Below are 18,794 nucleotides of genomic sequence, written 5' to 3'. Positions count from 1 at the left end.
GGCAGATCTATTTTTAGATCTCTGAGTGTTCTCCATATATCTTTCCAAAAGGAATGTATTAATTTGCATTCCCACCAGCAGTGCAGAAGTGTTCCCTTTTCTCCGCATCCACGCCAACATCTCTGGTCTTGAGATTTTGTGATATAGGCTAGTCTCATTGGAGTTAGATGATATCTCAAAGTAGTTTTGATTTGCATTTCTCTGATGATTAAAGATGATGAGCATTTTTTCATATGTCTGAAGGCCTTGCGCCTGTCTTCTTCAGAGAAGTTTCTCTTCAAATCCCTTGCTGAGCCTGCGATGGGATCCCTTGTTTTTTTCTTGCTGATGCGTTTGAGTTCTCTGTGGATTCTGGTTATTAAACCTTTGTCAGAGATATACCCTGCAAATATCTTCTCCCATTCTGAGGGCTGTCTGCTTGCTCTGCTTACTGTGTTCTTAGCTGTGCAGAAGCTTTTTAGTTTGATCAAGTCCCAGTAGTGTATTTTTGAAGCTGCTTCAATTGCGCGGGGGGTTCTCCTCATGAAATACTCACCCAGACCAATTTCTTCAAGGGTTTTCCCTGCATTCTCCTCTAGTATTTTTATAGTTTCATGTTTTAAGTTTAAATCTTTAATCCAATGAGAGTCTATCTTAGTTAATGGTGAAAGGTGTGGGTACAATTTCAGTCTTCTGCAGGTTGCCAGCCAGTTCACCCAGCACCATTTGTTAAATAGGGAATCTTTTCCCCACTGAATGATTTTAATTGGCTTGGCAAAAATCAAATAGCGGTAAGTAGCTGGATTCATCTCTTGGTTCTCTATTCTGTTCCAGATATCTACTTCTCTGTTTTTGTGCCAATACCATGCTGTTTTGATCACTATCGATTTGTAGTAAAGTCTGAGGTCTGGTAGTGTGATTCCTCCTGTTTTGTTTTTATTTCTGAGTAATGTCTTGGCTATTCGAGGTTTTTTCTGATTCCATATAAAACGAAGTAATGTTTTTTCAAGATCTTTAAAATATGACAGTGGAGCTTTAATAGGGAGTGCATTGAAATTATATATTGCTTTGGGTAGTATGGACATTTTGATAATGTTGATTCTTCCCAGCCATGAGCATGGTATGTTTTTCCATTTGTTAACATTTTCAGCTATTTCTTTTCTTAGAGTTTCATAGTTCTCTTTATAGAGATCTTTCACGTCTTTTGTTAGGTAAATTCCCAAATATTTCATCTTCTTTGGCACTACTGTGAATGGGATAGAGTACTTAACTGCTTTTTCAATTTGACTGTTGTTGGTGTATATAAAGGCTACCGATTTATGAATGTTGATTTTGTAACTTGAGACGCTGCTGTATTCCTTGATCACTTCTAGGAGTTTTGTAGTAGAGTCCCTAGTGTTTTCCAGATACACAATCATATCATCTGCGAAGAGTGAAAGTTTGATCTCTTCTGACCCTATATGGATACCCTTGATCGCCTTTTCTTCCCTAATTGCGGTGGCTAAAACTTCCATTACAATGTTGAAAAGCAATGGAGACAATGGGCAGCCTTGTCTGGTTCCTGATCTGAGTGGAAATGATTCCAATTTAACTCCATTCAATATGATATTGGCTGTGGGTTTGCTGTAGATAGCCTCTATCAGTTTAAGAAAAGTCCCTTCTAGACCAATTTTCTTGAGTGTTCTGATCATGAAGGGATGCTGGATATTATCAAAAGCTTTTTCTGCATCAATTGAGAGAATCATATGGTCTTTGTTTTTTAATTTGTTTATGTGCTGAATTACATTTATAGATTTACGTATATTGAACCAGCCTTGAGACCCTGGGATAAAACCAACTTGGTCATGATGTATAATTTGTTTGATGTGTTGCTGGATTCTGTTTGTTAGGATCTTGTTGAATATTTTTGCATCTATATTCATTAGTGATATTGGTCTATAATTTTCTTTTCTTGTTGGGGCTTTTCCTGGTTTGGGAATCAGGGTGATGTTTGCTTCATAGAACGTGTTGGGTAGTCTTCCTTCTTTTTCTACATTTTGGAACAGGTTGAGTAATATAGGTACTAATTCCTCTTTAAAGGTTTGGTAGAATTCTGACGTGAAACCATCTGGTCCCGGGCTTTTCTTTTTAGGGAGGTTTTGTATAGTTGATGCTATTTCTGAACTTGATATGGGTTTGTTCAACATTTCCACTTGATTCTGGTCAAGTCTTGGAAGGTGGCGTGCTTCCAAGTATCGGTCTATTTCCTTCAGATTTTCATATTTCTGAGAATAAAGTTTCTTGTAATATTCATTAAGGATTTTTTGGATTTCTGATGAGTCTGTGGTTATTTCATCTTTGTTGTTTCTGATTGATGAGATTAGAGATTTTACTCTTTTTTCCTGATTAGGTTGGCCAGAGGTTTATCTATTTTATTGACCTTTTCAAAAAACCAGCTTTTTGATTTATTGATCTGTTGTATTATTCTTTTGTTTTCAATTTCATTTAATTCTGCTCTAATTTTGGTTATTTCTTTTCTTCTACTGGGTTTGGGGTTGGAATGTTCTTCCTTTTCCAGTTGCGTGAGATGTCCCATTAAGTTGTTAACTTCCTCTCTTTCTGTTCTCTTGAGGAAGGCTTGCAGTGCTATAAATTTCCCTCTTAGAACTGCCTTTGCAGTGTCCCAGAGGTTCTGGTAGTTTGTGTCTTCATTGTGTTTTGTTCCACAAAATTGGTGATTTCTTTCTTAATCTCATCTCTGACCCAGCTATCATTCAGCATAAGGTTATTTAACTTCCATGTTTTTGTATGGGTATGCAGATTCCTGTTGTTACTCAATTCAAGTTTTATTCCATGATGGTCCGAGAAGATGCATGGAATAATTTCTATTCCTTTAAATTCACTGAGGTTAGACTTGTGACCTAAAATGTGGTCCATTTTGGAGTAAGTTCCGTGGGCTGATGAGAAGAATGTGTATTCAGTTTTGTTGGGATGAAATGTTCTGTACATGTCTGCTAAATCTAAATATTGGATGGTTAGGTTTAAATCTAAGATTTCTTTGCTCAGCTTCTTTCTGGAGGATCTATCCAACACTGCCAAGGGAGTGTTGAAATCTCCGACGATTATGGAGCTGGAGGAAATCAAGTTACTCATGTCTGTTAGAGTTTCTCTTATAAATTGAGGTGCATTCTGTTTGGGTGCATAGATATTAATAATTGAGATCTCATCATATTGAGTATTACCCTTAACAAATATGAAGTGACCATTCTTGTCCTTCCTTACTTTTGATGGTTTAAAGCCTACTGTAGCTGCAAATAAAATTGCAACACCTGCTTTTTTCTTTAAAATTGCTTTTTGCAATAAAATTGCAACACCTGCTTTGATTACTATTTGCCTGAAATATGGATGACCATCCTTTCACTCTGAGTCTGTATTTGTCTTTTAAGTTGAGATGTGACTCTTGTATGCAACAAATATCTGGCTTGAGTTTTTGTATCCAGTCAGCTAACCTATGCCTCTTTAGAGGACAGTTTAAGCCATTCACATTGATGGAGAGTATTGATAAGTCTGGTGGAATTTTGGGTATCGAGTTTTTCAAAGGTCCAGTGGACATTTTTAATCCTTTCGCCAGTGTGGAAGTTGGAGTTTGATCCGAAGTTTCTGAGTGAGTTTACTTTTGTGGTATAGGATTGGGTTGGTCATTGTGGAGGATAGGTCTGAGAACATCCTGAAGAGCTGGTTTACTTATGGCAAATTTTTTCAACATATGAATGTCATTGAAGTATTTAATTTCTCCATCATAGATGAAACTCAGTTTAGCTGGATACAAGATCCTGGGTTGAAAGTTTTTTTGCTTGAGGAGATTAAAAGTTGATGACCAGCCTCTTCTGGCTTGAAAAGTTTCAGCAGAGAGATCTGCAGTTATTCTAATATTCTTACCTTTGTACGTTATAGTTTTCTTTCGCCAGGCTGCTTTGAGAATCTTCTCTTTCATGTTAACTTTAGTGAAGCTAATTATGATATGTCTGGGGGATGACTTGTTGGGGTTGAATCGTGCTGGGGTTCTGAAGCTGTCTGCTATCTGAATTTCAGATTCTCTAGGCATGTCTGGAAAATTTTCTTTCATAATTTCATGCAGAAGGGCCTCTGTGCCCTCGGAGGTGACTTCATCGTTCTCAGAAATTCCTATAATCCTTATGTTGCTTTTTTTCGAATTATCTGAGAGTTCTCTGAGTGAGTGATCCGTTTTTGCTCTCCATTTCTCTTCCTCTTTGAGAGATTGGGAGCGTTCGAAGACTTTATCTTCCATGTCAGAAATCCTTTCTTCTGCTTGCTCCATTCTGTTACTGAGGGATTCTACTGTATTTTTCATATCTTTGAGGGCTGTAAGTTCTTGCTTCAGTGTGTCTAAGTCTTTGGTGGTTTTGTCTTTAAATTCGTTAAATTCTTGAGACAATTTTTGAATTTCTCCTCAAATTCCTAATTCCATTTTATTAATCTTGTCTGCAATCCAAATTCTGAATTCGATTTCTGACATCTCAGCCAGTTGTTTATGAATGGGATGTTCAATCACATCTGCCGTATCTTTTCTTGGGGGGGTTGATCTATTCTGGTTATTCATGTTACCAGAGTTTTTCCGCTGATTCCGCCCCATGGTTATTTTACTCCCTTTAGTTTTTCCCCTGGGGCTTTATCGAGGGCCCGTACAGTGTTGTGGCCTGAGAAACTGGGGCCCTGTCTGGTGTGGTGGAGCAAAGTGGTTCTGTCTTGCTTTCAGCTGGTTTCTGTTCGATCCTATTGCAACTTCTACTCTGGCTTGAAGTCTCAGCTGTGTGGAAAAATCAGCAATTAAGTCACCCCGCCTGCCCACCTCTGGCCCCAGTTGGAAAAGGAGAATCAAACCTTCCTACAATCACACACCCAGGGCACCACCTGAAAAGTCCTCAGTCTATTAGCCCAGTTCGAAAGGTCCAAATCACCTGTCTCAATCGGCACTTGTCTTGGGTGGGAGAGTTCAAGAGGTCTCTGGGAACTGGATCACAGGGGCCTGGTGACTCCTCTGACATGGCTCACCCCAGTGCAGCGTGGAGTCAGGAGGAGCCACCCAGCAAACAGAGCAGTCTAGGAAGGTTGACGTCTCCTTCCCCACTTTGCCCCTCCATCCAGACCCAGTCACTGGTATCTCTGCAGATGGCTAACCCAGTTGCCTGCAGTGAACAGACACTCCAGGGGTTTGCACCTGCCTGAATCACGAGGAAGTCTGCCAGGCCCCCGCAGACTGCCGCTATCTAGCAGGAGGAGATGGGGCCTGACATCTTTGAGTGTGTGATGCAGGTGATGGGAAGGAGGTGTTCACTCAGGCTTAGCCCCATCCCTGATGGATGCTGTTAACAGAACAGAACAGAACAGAACAGAACAGACAACTTTGCAGGGTTCTGTCTCTGTTCCTGTCAAAATCGCCTACAGAAGATGGGCTGTTTTGAGTTCAAACGTCTTTGCTGCTGGAGATTTGCGTCCGAACACCTCTGTGGGTCAGCCCCGCCCTGGAAGCTTCCCGGGTTTGTGAGCCGTGTCAGGAAATCCCCCGCTCACCGGTGGCCTCCTCTGGTTGCCCAGGGAGACAGGGGGTGTGGCCTCAGAATATCCAGAAGTGAGCGTTCTGCCGTTAAAGAAAAAACGGCTGTTGATCTACCTCCAGGGAACTGCTGCTCTGGTATGGGCACTCAGGCGACCTTTTCTCCTCTGTCCCGCGCCCGAGAGTCAGCACTGAGCGGCCGCAGTTTGTGCTGGGTCCACACCCCTCAAGAGATCCCCCAAGAATCAGAACTCTTGGGGCATGGGCCCCCAGACCCCGATTGGGAGTGGAGGGGGGGAAGCTAGAGTTTCATTCAGTTTTACGCAACACTACGGCCCGGGGAGGGCTCCTGCACTGCACCGCAGGGAAGTTCCGCCAAGGCTTGATTTCCCCTCAGCAGAGTGCCCTCTCCTCGCTCACGTGTCCCAGAGTCAGTGCTGACCTGACGCAGCTCAGGCACTGTGCACTCCCCTTGAGAAATCACCCAAGTATCCGAACTCCTGGGGGATAGGCCCTCAGACCCCGAGTGAGAGTAGGGGCTCTCAGCTCTCAGTGGGGAAGCTAGAGTCTTATTCAGTCTTGTGCCTGCCCCGTAATGTTGCCCGGGGAGGGTTGCTACACTGCACCGCAGGGAAGTGCCGCCAAGGCATGACTCCCCTTCAGCCCAGTGCCCTCTCCTCACTCGTGCGCCTCAGAGTCAATGCTGACCAGTCGCAACTCGGGGACTGTCCACTCCCCTTGAGAAATCACCCAAGGATCCGAACTCCTGGGGGACAGGCCTCCAGACCTCAGTGGGCAGGAGGGGAGCGCCGGGGATTCAGGGTTGCCGGCAAAGGATTCCCAAAGTTTTATTCAGGTTTATGCCCGGCAGGAGAACATCACGGCACCCCAGTAGGGGAGGTAGGTCCAGTTTTTAGAAGGTCTCTCCCTGGAGTGTAGTGGGAGGGCCTTTAATTTCTGCCCACTTGTTCAATTGTGGGGCTCTTGAGCCGGTCTCATGGGGGAGGGGGACTCCCGTCCGCTTGGTGGTGGATTTTGTACCTTTTGTTTGCATTCTTGTGATCACAGCTTGCCTCAGCGGTGTTGATGTGCGTTCTTCAACCTTCTCTCTTGGTGAGGCTCAAGTCCACCAGGATACTTACTAAATTCCTGTCCCTTAACTCTCCTTCTGGACGGGAGCCTCTGTTGAAAGCTGGCTTCAGTCCGCCATCTTGTCTCCCTCTCCCTAAAATTCCCTTTTTTATCTGTTTTGAAATACACAATACATTATTAACTGTAGTGACCTTGCTGTGCATAGAAGATCAAAATGTGCTTTTCATCAAGATGGCAGCCGAGTAACAGCTTCCTTGCATCTGGGCACCGTGAGTCTGGGGATATAGGACTCCAGGCATCTCTGGCTGGTGGGATTTGCCTACCATCACCCCTGAGAGGATACAGGGAGTCAGCGAGAGACTTCTGGACCCCAAGAGGAAGACTGAAACAATGGAAAACCGGCAAGTGGTCGCGTGTGTTCAATCCGTCTAAACCCGCCCGCAACTGTAAGTTCAGTAGCAGCGAGACTGCAAACCAGAAAGGCCTTACCTGTGAACTGTTTTGGTGTCTTTGGACTTGGCACTCAGCTGAACTGCCTTGGGGAGAGCCTGAGAGGGAGTGCGGAGAACTTTGGCCTTTGTCTAGGGCCCCAGTCTGAGCCGCTGAGCCAGAAGGAGCTAACAGTGTTTGGCTCTGGGTCACAGGCAGACATTGTGAGCAATCTGCCCCGGCAAGCCCCAGAGCTGGAATTGGGTGGGAGCTGGTAACCCAGCGACCAAGTAGCCTAAGGGTGGGTTCTGAGCCGCCTTGCAGCCCTAAACCTCGAGGGCAGAGGAAGACACAGGGTAAGTGGATAGCCACTTCAGCAGTGATTCCAGCGACAAGCACTTCCCTGGGAAAGCTTCTGCTCAGTAAGTGAACAAGTTCAAAGTGCCTTTTAAGTGGGCTGAAGAGAGATTTAGGGTGTCTACCTGCTGGGGTTTGAGAAACTAGCAGCCTCCAGTCGTATCAGAACTGTGATTAACATCTCATACCCCAGAAGACCACGTGTTGCCCAGACAATATTCAATAACATATACATACTGCTTTGTTTTTGGTTGTTTTTTTTTTTTGGTTTCGTTGTTTTTTTTGTTATTGTTTATTTTGATGTTGTGGATTGTTCTTTTGTTTTTTAAGTTCAACCTTTTCCATACAGATCCTTTTTCTTTCTCATTTTTTCTAGTTTAATTATAATTTCCTATTGCTGCCTATTTCAATAATTAGAACTTCATTTTTGTTAGTGTTTCTACCGCTATTATTTGGTTTTTCCAGCCAATTTTATCCCGTAAAGTTTTCTGTTTGCTTGTTTTGGTTTGATTTATAGCATTTTTGTCTTTCCTCTCTACTTGGTGGAGGTGGGGTACTGTGTCTGATCATGTTAGCAAAGAGCTGCTGACCTCAAGGGAACCACCCAACTGGGCACCCCCAGAAGGTGGTTTCTTTTTTAAGGTTGTATCAAAGTACCCTACTGTACACCTACACTGCTCTGTATCCCTCTTTCTGTGCCTCTCTTCTTTTTGTCAATATTCCCTTTACCCACCCCCTCTCCTTTCTCTAATTTTCTTTTTTTTTTCCTTATCACTCAGTCCTCCTTTCTGTCATCCCTTTTTCACTCTTTAAACCTTCTCACCCTTCTGGTCCTGTAACCCGTAGTCCACAGGCATGAGAACTTAAAGAGCAAGAGGAAGTGAAAGGAAAATTAGGGCAAGGAAACAGATAAAAGAAATCACTCATGAGGAAGAATCAGCAGAAAACTCCAGGCAACATGAAGAACCAGTGCAGAACAACCCCACCAAGGGACCATGAGGTAGCTACTGCAGAGGATTCCACCTATACAGAAATGTTAGGAATGACAGAAAGGGAATTTAGAATACACATGTTGAAAACAATGAAAGAAATGATGGAAACAATGAAGGAAACTGCTAATAAAGTGGAAAATAACCAAAAGGAAATCCAAAAACAGAATCAAATCAGAGATGAACGATATGAAGAATATAAAAAGGATATAGCAGAGCTGAAGGAACTGAAACAGTCAATCAGGGAACTTAAAGATGCAATGGAAAGTATCAGCAACAGGTTAGACCATGCAGAAGAAAGAATTTCATAGGTAGAAGACAAAGTTTTTGAGATAACTCAGATAGTAAAAGAGGCAGAAAAGAAGAGAGAGAAAGCAGAATGTTCACTGTCAGAATTATGGGACTTTATGAAGCGTTCCAACATACGACTTATAGGAATTCCAGAAGGGGAAGAAGAATGCCCCAGAGGAATGGAAGCCATACTAGAGAATATTATAAAAGAAAATTTCCCAAATATCACCAAAGATTCTGACACACTGCTGTCAGAGGGCTATCGGACCCCAGGTCACCTCAACTCTAACCGAGCTTCTCCAAGGCACATTGTGATGAACCTGTCCAAAGTCAAGACAAAAGAAAAGATTCTGCAAGCTGCCAGGAGTAAGCGCCAGTTGACCTACAGGGGCAAATCCATCAGAGTGACCACAGAGTTCTCTAATGACACTTTCCAAGCAAGAAGACAATGGTCATCTACCTTTAATCTACTTAAACAGAGCAATTTCCAGCCCAGAATTCTGTACCCTGCTAAGCTAAGCTTCAAAATTGATGGAGAAATCAAATCATTTACGGATATACAAACATTGAGGAAATTTGCCACAACAAGACCAGCTCTACAGGAAATACTTCAACCTGTTCTGCACACTGACCACCACAATGGATCAGCAGCAAAGTAAGAACTCAGAAATTAAAGGACAGAACCTAACCTCCACACTGATGCAAAAGATCAAACTAAGCAATGGACTCTCACAAAATAAGACGAATAGAATACTACCACACTTATCAATTATCTCAATAAATGTTAATGGCTTGAATTCCCCACTGAAGAGACATAGACTGGTGGACTGGATTAAAAAACACAAGCCATCCATTTGCTGTCTGCAAGAAACACACCTGGCATCAAAAGACAAATTAAAGCTCCGAGTCAAGGGTTGGAAGACAATTTTTCAGGCAAATGGAATTCAGAAGAAAAGAGGACTTGCAATCTTATTTTCAGATACATGTGGATTTAAAGCAACTAAAGTCAAAAAAGACAAAGATGGTCACTTTATATTGGTCAAGGGAAAAATACAACAAGAAGACATTTCAATTCTAAATATCTATGCACCCAATTTAAATGCTCCCAGATTCTTGAAACAGACCTTACTCAGTCTGAGCAATATGATATCTGATAATACCATATAACAGGGGACCTTAACACTCCTCTTACAGAGCTGGACAGATCCTCTAAACAGAAATTAAACAAGGGTATAAGAGACTTAAATGAGACCCTAGAACAACTGTGCTTGCTAGACGCATATACAACACTCCATCCCAAAGATAAAGAATATACATTCTTCTCATCACCCCATGGAACATTCTCCAAAATTGATCATATCCTGGGACACAAAACAATTATCAACAGAATCAAAAGAATTGAAATTTTACCTTGTATCTTCTCAGACCATAAGGCACTAAAGGTGGAACTCAACTCTAACAAAAATGCTCGACTCCACCCAAAGGCATGGAAACTAAACAATCTTTTGTTGAATAACAGATGGGTGAAGGAAGAAATAAAACAGGAAATCATTAACTTCCTTGAGCATAACAACAATGAAGACACAAGCTACCAAAACCTGTGGGATACTGCAAAAGCAGTTTTGAGAGGAAAATTCATCGCTTTTGATGCCTACATTCGAAAAACAGAAAGAGAGCACATCAACAATCTTACAAGAGATCTTATGGAATTGGAAAAAGAACAATCTAAGCCTAAACTCAGTAGAAGAAAAGAAATATCCAAAATCAAATCAGAGATCAATGAAATTGAAAACAAAAGAATCATTCAGAAAATTAATGAAACAAGGAGTTCGTTTTTTGAAAAAATAAATAAAATAGATAAACCATTGGCCAGACTAACGAGGAATAGAAAAGTAAAATCTCTAGTAACCTCAATCAGAAATGATAAAGGGGAAATAACAACTGATCCCACAGAGATACAAGAGATCATCTCTGAATACTACCAGAAACTCTATGCCTAGAAATTTGACAATGTGAAAGAAATGGATCAATATTTGGAATCACACCCTCTCCCTAGACTCAGCCAGGAAGAAATAGAGCTCCTGAACAGACCAATTTCAAGCACTGAGATCAAAGAAACAATAAAAAATCTTCCAACCAAAAAATGCCCTGGTCCACATGGCTTCACTCCAGAATTCTATCAAACCTTCAAGGAAGAGCTTATTCCTGTACTGCAGAAATTATTCCAAAAAATTGAGGAAGAAGGAATCTTCCCCAACACATTCTATGAAGCAAACATCACCCTGATACCAAAACCAGGAAAAGACCCAAACAAAAAGGAGAATTTCAGACCAATCTCACTCATGAACATAGACGCGAAAATGCTCAACAAAATCCTAGCCAGTAGATTACAGTTTATCATCAAAAAAATCATTCATCATGACCAAGTAGGCTTCATCCCCGGGATGCAAGGCTGGTTTAACATACGCAAGTCTATAAACGTTATCCACCATATTAACAGAGGCAAAAATAAAGATCACATGATCCTCTCAATAGATGCAGAAAAAGCATTTGATAAAATCCAGCATCCTTTTCTAATTAGAACACTGAAGAGTATAGGCCTAGGTGGCACATTTCTAAAACTGATTGAAGCTATCTATGACAAACCCACAGCCAATATTTTACTGAATGGAGTAAAACTGAAAGCTTTTCCTCTTAGAACTAGAACCAGACAAGGTTATCCTCTGTCACCTTTACTATTCAGGTAGCGCTGGAAGTTCTAGCCAATACAATTAGGCAAGACAAGGAAATAAAGGGAATCCAAATGGGAGCAGAGGAGGTCAAACTCTCCCTCTTTGCTGATGACATGATCTTATACTTAGAGAACCCCAAAGACTCAACCACAAGACTCCTAGAAGTCATCAAAAAATACAGTAATGTTTCAGGATATAAAATCAATGTCCACAAGTCAGTAGCCTTTGTGTACACCAATAACAGTCAAGATGAGAAGCTAATTAAGGACACAACTCTCTTCACCATAGTCTCAAAGAAAATGAAATACCTAGGAATATACCTAACGAAGGAGGTGAAGGACCTCTATAAAGAAAACTATGAAATCCTCAGAAAGGAAATAGCAGAGGATATTAACAAATGGAAGAACATACCATGCTCATGGATGGGAAGAATCAACATTGTTAAAATGTCTATACTTCCCAAAGCTATCTACCTATTCAATGCCATTCCTATCAAAATACCAACATCGTACTTTCAAGATTTGGAAAAAATGATTCTGCGTTTTGTATGGAACCGGAAAAAACCCCGTATAGGTAAGGCAGTTCTCTGTAACAAAAATAAAGCTGGGGGCATCAGCATACCAGATTTTAGTCTGTACTACAAAGCCATAGTGCTCAAGACAGCATGGTACTGGCACAAAAACAGAGACATAGACACTTGGAATCGAATTGAAAACCAAGAAATGAAACTAACATTTTACAACCACCTAATCTTTGAGAAACCAAACAAGAACATACCTTGGGGGAAAGACTCCCTATTCAATAAGTGGTGTTGGGAGAACTGGATGTCTACATGTAAAAGACTGAAACTGGACCCACACCTTTCCCCACTCACAAAAATTGATTCAAGATGGATAAAGGACTTAAACTTAAGGCATGAAAGAATAAAAATCCTCCAAGAAAGCATAGGAAAAACACTGGAAGATATTGGGCTGGGGAAAGACTTCATGAAGAAGACTGCCATGGCAATTGCAGCAACAACAAAAATAAACCAATGGGACTTCATTAAACTGAAAAGCTTCTGTACAGCTAAGGAGACAATAACCAAAGCAAAGAGACAACCTACACAATGGGAAAGGATATTTGCACATTTTCAATCAGACAAAAGCTTGATAACTAGGATCTATAGAGAACTCAAATTAATCCACATGAAAAAAGCCAACAATCCCATATATCAATGGGCAAGAGACATGAATAGAACTTTCTCTAAAGACGACAGACGAATGGCTAACAAACACATGAAAAAATGTTCATCATCTCTATATATTAGAGAAATGCAAATCAAAACAACCCTGAGATATCATCTAACCCCAGTGAGAATGGCCCACCTCACAAAATCTCAAAACTGCAGATGCTGGTGTGGACGTGGAGAGAAGGGAACACTTTTACACTGCTGGTGGGACTGCAAACTAGTACAACCTTTCTGGAAGGAAGTATGGAGAAACCTCAAAGCACTCAAGCTAGACCTCCCATTTGATCCTGCAATCCCATTACTGGGCATCTACCCAGAAGGAAAGAAATCCTTTTATCATAAGGACACTTGTACTAGACTGTTTATTGCAGCTCAATTTACAATCGCCAAAATGTGGAAACAGCCTAAATGCCCACCAACCCAGGAATGGATTAATAAGCTGTGGTATATGTATACCATGGAATACTATTCAGCCATTAAAAAAAATGGAGACTTTACATCCTTCGTATTAACCTGGATGGACGTGGAAGACATTATTCTTAGTAAAGCATCACAAGAATGGAGAAGCATGAATCCTATGTACTCAATTTTGATATGAGGACAATTAATGACAACTATGGTTATGGGGGGGGAAACAGAAAGAGGGAAGGAGGGAGGTGGATGGGGCCTTGGTGTGTGTCACACTTAATGGGAGCAAGACATGATTGCAAGAGGGACTTTACCTAACAATTGCAATCAGTGTAACCTGGCTTATTGTACCCTCAATGAATCCCTGACAATAAAAAAAAAAAAAAAAAAAAAGAAGATCAAAATGTATTCCTTCTACTTGACTGAAACCCTGCACCCTTTCCCTTTCGGCTCTGGTATCCACTATTCTACTCTCTACTTCTACGAGTTTGACTTTTTTAGATTTCACCTGTAAGTAAGATCACTCAGTATTTGCTTCTGTGTGCCTGGCTTATTTCACTTTACATAATGTGCTCTAGGTTTAACCATGTTGTTGCAAATGACAGCATTTCCTTTGTGAAAATAGAATACTTTTTGAATAGAGTTTGAGTTCAATGTCAATTTTTTTTTCAAATAACCAACCACAGTCTGACCCTATTTATCGAATAATACATCCTTTCCTGCACTAATTAAAATTTCAGTTTTTATTACTTGCCTATCATGTAGCCACCATGACAGCTGAATTTGTGTCTTGATGTCATTTAGTTCCAGCAGTCCATTCTGTAGGCTTCGGTGGGGAGCTATGCCATTTTATTTCCCGGCCTCGGCCAAATTGCAACCAAAAAATAGACGGGCATTGTGGCGGGCACCTGTAGTCCCAGTTGCTCGGGAGGCTGAGACAAGAGAATCACATAAGCCCAAAACCTGGAGGTTGCTGTGAGCTGTGTGATGTCATGGCACTCTACCAAGGGTGGTAAAGTGAGACCCTGTCTCTACAAAAAAAAAAAAAAAAAAGTATATATTTCTAGCTGACAAATTAACTCCCCCATCTGTTCTTCCTTTTTCAATTTTTCTGGCTAATAGCTATTCTATTTTTTTTTCAATATATATTTCAACTTTTAAAAAATCCATATTATTATTTCAATGAGGTTCTGGGAAAAAGAGAAAATACATGGGATTTTCTACCTGCCATAATGGTCCCCTCACCCTATTTTTTTCCTGGTTATTTTACATGTCTGTCTTCACTGAGATTTTTCTAAGTATTTTGTTTAAATCATATGGAAGTTTAATTTCAGACATATATATTTGAGAGAGATAGGTGTTCAAATCTGGAGCATTTATATATATGTGTACTCTTTGAAAACTTCTAACACTTAAATTTAATTTTAAAAACCATGTTATCAATTATTTTTATATCTAATCATATATTTTATTTGCTTTATTTCTCATTATATTTTCTTATATATCATCTCCTTTCTTGAGCTCATTATTCTGGTTTATTTTTTCCTCAGCTAGAAGAGATCTCTAAGTATTCTTTTAAAAACATCTGAAATAGGCTGGGTGCCTATATCTCAGTGGTTAGGGTCCCGGCCACATGCTTGGGGCTGGTGGGTTTGAACCCAGCCCAGGCCTGCTAAATTAAAAAAAAAAAAATAGGCAAGCATTGTGGTAGGTGCCTGTAAGTCCCAGCTACTAGGGAGACTGAGGCAAGAAAATCACTTGAGCCCAAGAGTTTGAGGTTGCTGTGAGCTATGATGCCATCGTACTCTACTGAGGGTGACAAAGTGCAACTCTGTATCAATTTTAAAACAAAACAAAACATATATATATATATCTGAAATAAGGGGTATTTGACTGATACATTTTCTGTGTCTTTGAACATAACTTTCCTTTACTACCTCATAAAGGAAATTATAGTTTGGCAGCTGGTAGAATTCTTGAGTTATGATAATACTCCCTTAGAATTCTATGAAAATTGTGCTGGTGTCTTTTAGCATAGTGTTCCAGATGAGAAGGATGGTGTCAGCCTGATTTTCTTTCCTTTTAAACAGTCTGATTTCTCTCCCCTATAAGGAAACTTGTAATTATTTGTCTTTGTTCTTAGAGTATCAGCCTGGGCCTGGAAGTGTGTATTCTTTCAGTAATCCTGCTGTCCAGATGCCATGTGATGTAAGACCTACAGTCTTTTTTCAGCTGGGGAAATGTTCCTCTATTATTTCCTTGATTATTGTTTTCCTCTTCATTAACAATCTTGTCTCTATCTGGAACGCCTATGAGACTAATATTGATTGGATATTCTGATCTCTGTTATAGCTTATGTTTTATCTGATTACTTAAATCTCTTTTTCTTTTGTATGTGTGCTTTTTTCCCCCTTTTTTGTGTTATCCCCTCAAAGAGCTGGTATTCTCTCCCTATTCAACCTCTGGCTTCTATTCATATTAGGAGCAAACCTCCCACTTTCCAAAGGAACTGTGGAATTACTTCTGTGTCCAGCCATGTGGAGACACTAGCCTCTTTCCTGATGTCCTTTAATTTGTGTTTAAACTCATGTCCAGTAACCCTTGGCCAATCCCGATCCTCTGAGTTTGGGATTTTCCAGTCACTGAGACTCCTGCCACGTCCCCTGGCGGCCCCCCACCCCCAGGGCTAGGTAGAAGCAGGAACAGGGAGTATGGGGGCTAGGTGGGAGAGGAGTGGCAGGCTCTTCCCAGGTAGGCCTTCGCCTCCTCTCTGAGCCTCCTGGGCTCTGGTCTGTGGTGGCTGTGAGAGAGGCAGAGCCACAGGCTGTGTGGCTGGGGACATTCAGGCTGCCAGGGTCCAGCCAATCAGTGACAGGCCCAGCTAGCTAGGGCGATGACACAGGAAATATGATAATTTTCTGCTAAAGAGCCCTGGAAGGGGGAAGGGAGGAAGGAAGAAGGGAGAGAGAGAGAAAGGGAGGCAGGGAGGGAGGGAGAGAGAAAAAGAAAGAAGAGAGAGGGAGGTGTTTGTGTGGCTGGGAGGGATCAGCAGCGGCACCGGAGCACCTGAGATGGGTGGGAGAGGGATAGACTATGGTTTGTCTGGCAGGACCAGTAAAGGGAGGGAATGGGCTCAGATGCCAGAGTCAGAAGGACTCACCCGCCAAGCGGCTACAGGAGCGCAGTGGGGCTCCAGAGGTGAGCACCGCCACTGCCTCTCCAGGCGGGGACAGAGGAGCAGCAGACCGAGCCATTCCGGAGCTCTAGGGCTTCTGTGGAATAGAAACTGTAACAGGCATTTTGCCTTCCTTTCAAACATGAGTCGGGTTAGGAGTTTTGTTTCTTCTCGGTGCTACTTTTTAAAAGCCAAAACAAAACTGGAATAGACACTATCTGGATGGCTGGCGGAGGTCTTTGCCAATAATTTTTTTTTTTAAATATGGGCTGGGGGTTGTTTATCCCCCTATGCCATTTTTTCCACTTCTATGCCCAACCTATTCCTTTAAAAGAAGTACAAAACAAAACAGCAACAGAAGAACTCATTAATCAAATCGCAAACAAGAATCTTAAGATTCAGGTGGGAGTTTTGATTCCTGATTCTGGTGGGAAGAAAATATGTCTTGGAACAAGATATGGCCCTGGATTCCCTTAGAGTTCAGAAATACAGGCAGAATTGTTCTTTGCTTTGAAGACATGGAACCTGAGACTGCGGGGCAGGGCTGGGGTGCAGTGGACCCCACTTCCTGGCTCTTTATCCAAAGCAGCGATTCCTGCCTCGTCTGACCCTGTAAACCTGTGTGTGCAGAGATGAAGCATCAGAGTGTTTACATAACATGCCGATTAGTCACCAAGAAGCTCATCACCACAATGAATATTTATGCTTTGCATTTGCATTTCAGACTCTCTGACATATATATGCTTATATGTGTGTATTATAAATGTGTGTGTATATAGTACACATATAGGTCATTTTTTTAAAAAGCCAATAAATTGAATCATTATCACTGAGTGCAAGCCTGCAGCGGCTTTAGGTGAGGGACTGGCTTCTTGAGCTCTCTGGAGTGATAAGCTATTCCGAAGAGATAATTGGCGTACTGTGTCTTTAAAATGTTAAAACCCCTTTCAAAAAAAGGTCTGGGCTCCTAGTGGAAAAGACAAGCGAGGCATGGGTTGGCTCTGGATTCAGAAAGCAGCTGCTGATTAGATTCTGTGTCTGCAGGGTGAATTTATTCCATGTTTTTTCAGCAGCAGGAATTCGAGAGGGATGCTTCTGTTTGGGTTTCTGATCGTGATTTATATTTATTCAGAGGAATAACAGAGGGTGGATCTGTTCCCGGCGCGAGCATGCTCACAACCAGCCGACTCTCCCATTATCCAACTGCCTAGTTTGGTGCTTCGATGTACATGGCTTTTCCGTGTACATATGTGTGTATACAAACACGCATGCAGGCCTGGATGAACACACGTATGCGCAGGTTATTTTTTAAGGACAGTTCTTTCAATAAGGTCTTTACCTCTTGCTTGAAACAGGTGTTCATGAAAAAAATGCACAAAATCCTGCCTGGCCGGAATAATTCATGAAGAAGCGGCTGGATCCGTGGGTCAGAGAACACAGGACCAGTTTGTCATCCCAAGGCCAAAGGTAGGGGACTCTGGGTTTTTATTCCGCGGATGTATTCCTTGCGCTGTATTTTATTGATTGTGTTTTTGCCTGCGCTGCCACCAGAAACTGGAATAGAGCTGCGATTCCATTTTGTCACTGCCTTTCTTGGGCAAGTTGTCCGGCTGCCCAGGCGCCGGGGCCAGCCGGGTGGGTGGGCTGAGCTCGCAGCTCGGCCTGGTGCTGGGGAGCGAGAGCCTCAAGTGACCCCCGAGCGTCAATCACCCGCGGTAACCGCGCAGGCGGTGGGGCTGTAACCCTGTGCGCGCAGCACTCAGGCGCTCGCTGGCGGCCGGCTGGGCTCGCCACCCGCGCTGGGTAAGCTCAGCTCTCAGGATAAGGTATCCCCCGCCTGCAGCACCTGAGTTTTCTTTTGCTGCCGGGGCTGCTGCTCCAGGATCGTTCAGGAGGGCTGACTGGACTTGAGTGGTCTCTGTTGCCTGCTTGGTTGAGAATGAGATTCATGTGCTGCTGGCTGTCAGGACACAGGGAGAGCTTTCTCCTCCCCCTTAATCCTAGCCCTCCAAAAGCAAAATCACCTCCACCCCAATCAAACCAAAATAAAAAACAAACTCCTATTCTGCTGGGGATTCTTGCCTTCCTCCTAGCAGAGCAGGCGGCTCCCTCAAAGTTATGCCCCGCATTTTACCATCTTGTAAACGGAAACACTGATACTGCCGAATGGCCCCTGATGAGATTGTCCAGGTTGCCTGAGGACTCCTGAGTGCGGCGAACCACCCGAACCCAAGTAGATTGGACAGGAAAAGCGATGGTGTAGGAACCTGGAGGCCAGCTGTTGGCGTCCTTTAAAACAAGACTGTCTGGTGGATTGCGTTGCAGACCAGGACTACTTCTGTGGCTAAGCCCTGCCTTGAACTCAGGGGCAGTGGTTGGAGGAAAAGTGTCCACGTGTCTGGTCACTGGGTGAGCAGCACCTTGGCCGTCTTTATGTTGTGCACATTGTAACTATAGCAGCCAGGTCTCACCACCCACCCCCCAACACCGCGCCCCCCAAGCTGCACGTAATGCTAATGCTTTTTGGTTTAGTTAACATCGATTTGCTTTCTGGGTG

The 18,794-nt window shown here is 42.4% G+C and overlaps 1 protein-coding gene across 3 annotated transcripts in view; it reads left to right on the top strand.

Moving 5' to 3' along the window:
* The window catches only part of HIVEP3 (HIVEP zinc finger 3), a 523,619-nt gene that overhangs the window by 116,257 nt on the left and 388,568 nt on the right, over positions 1 to 18,794 (top strand). For all 3 annotated transcript variants that reach the window (XM_053576635.1, XM_053576638.1, XM_053576634.1), the window contains exon 2: positions 17,593 to 17,704. The gene's annotated coding sequence lies outside the window, so the exon portion shown is untranslated. The remainder of the gene's footprint in view (positions 1 to 17,592; positions 17,705 to 18,794) is intronic.

The sequence above is a fragment of the Nycticebus coucang genome, chromosome 22, assembly GCF_027406575.1.
Source record: "Nycticebus coucang isolate mNycCou1 chromosome 22, mNycCou1.pri, whole genome shotgun sequence".
NCBI lineage: Eukaryota > Metazoa > Chordata > Mammalia > Primates > Lorisidae > Nycticebus > Nycticebus coucang.
This window is presented reverse-complemented; position numbering and strand designations above follow the sequence as displayed.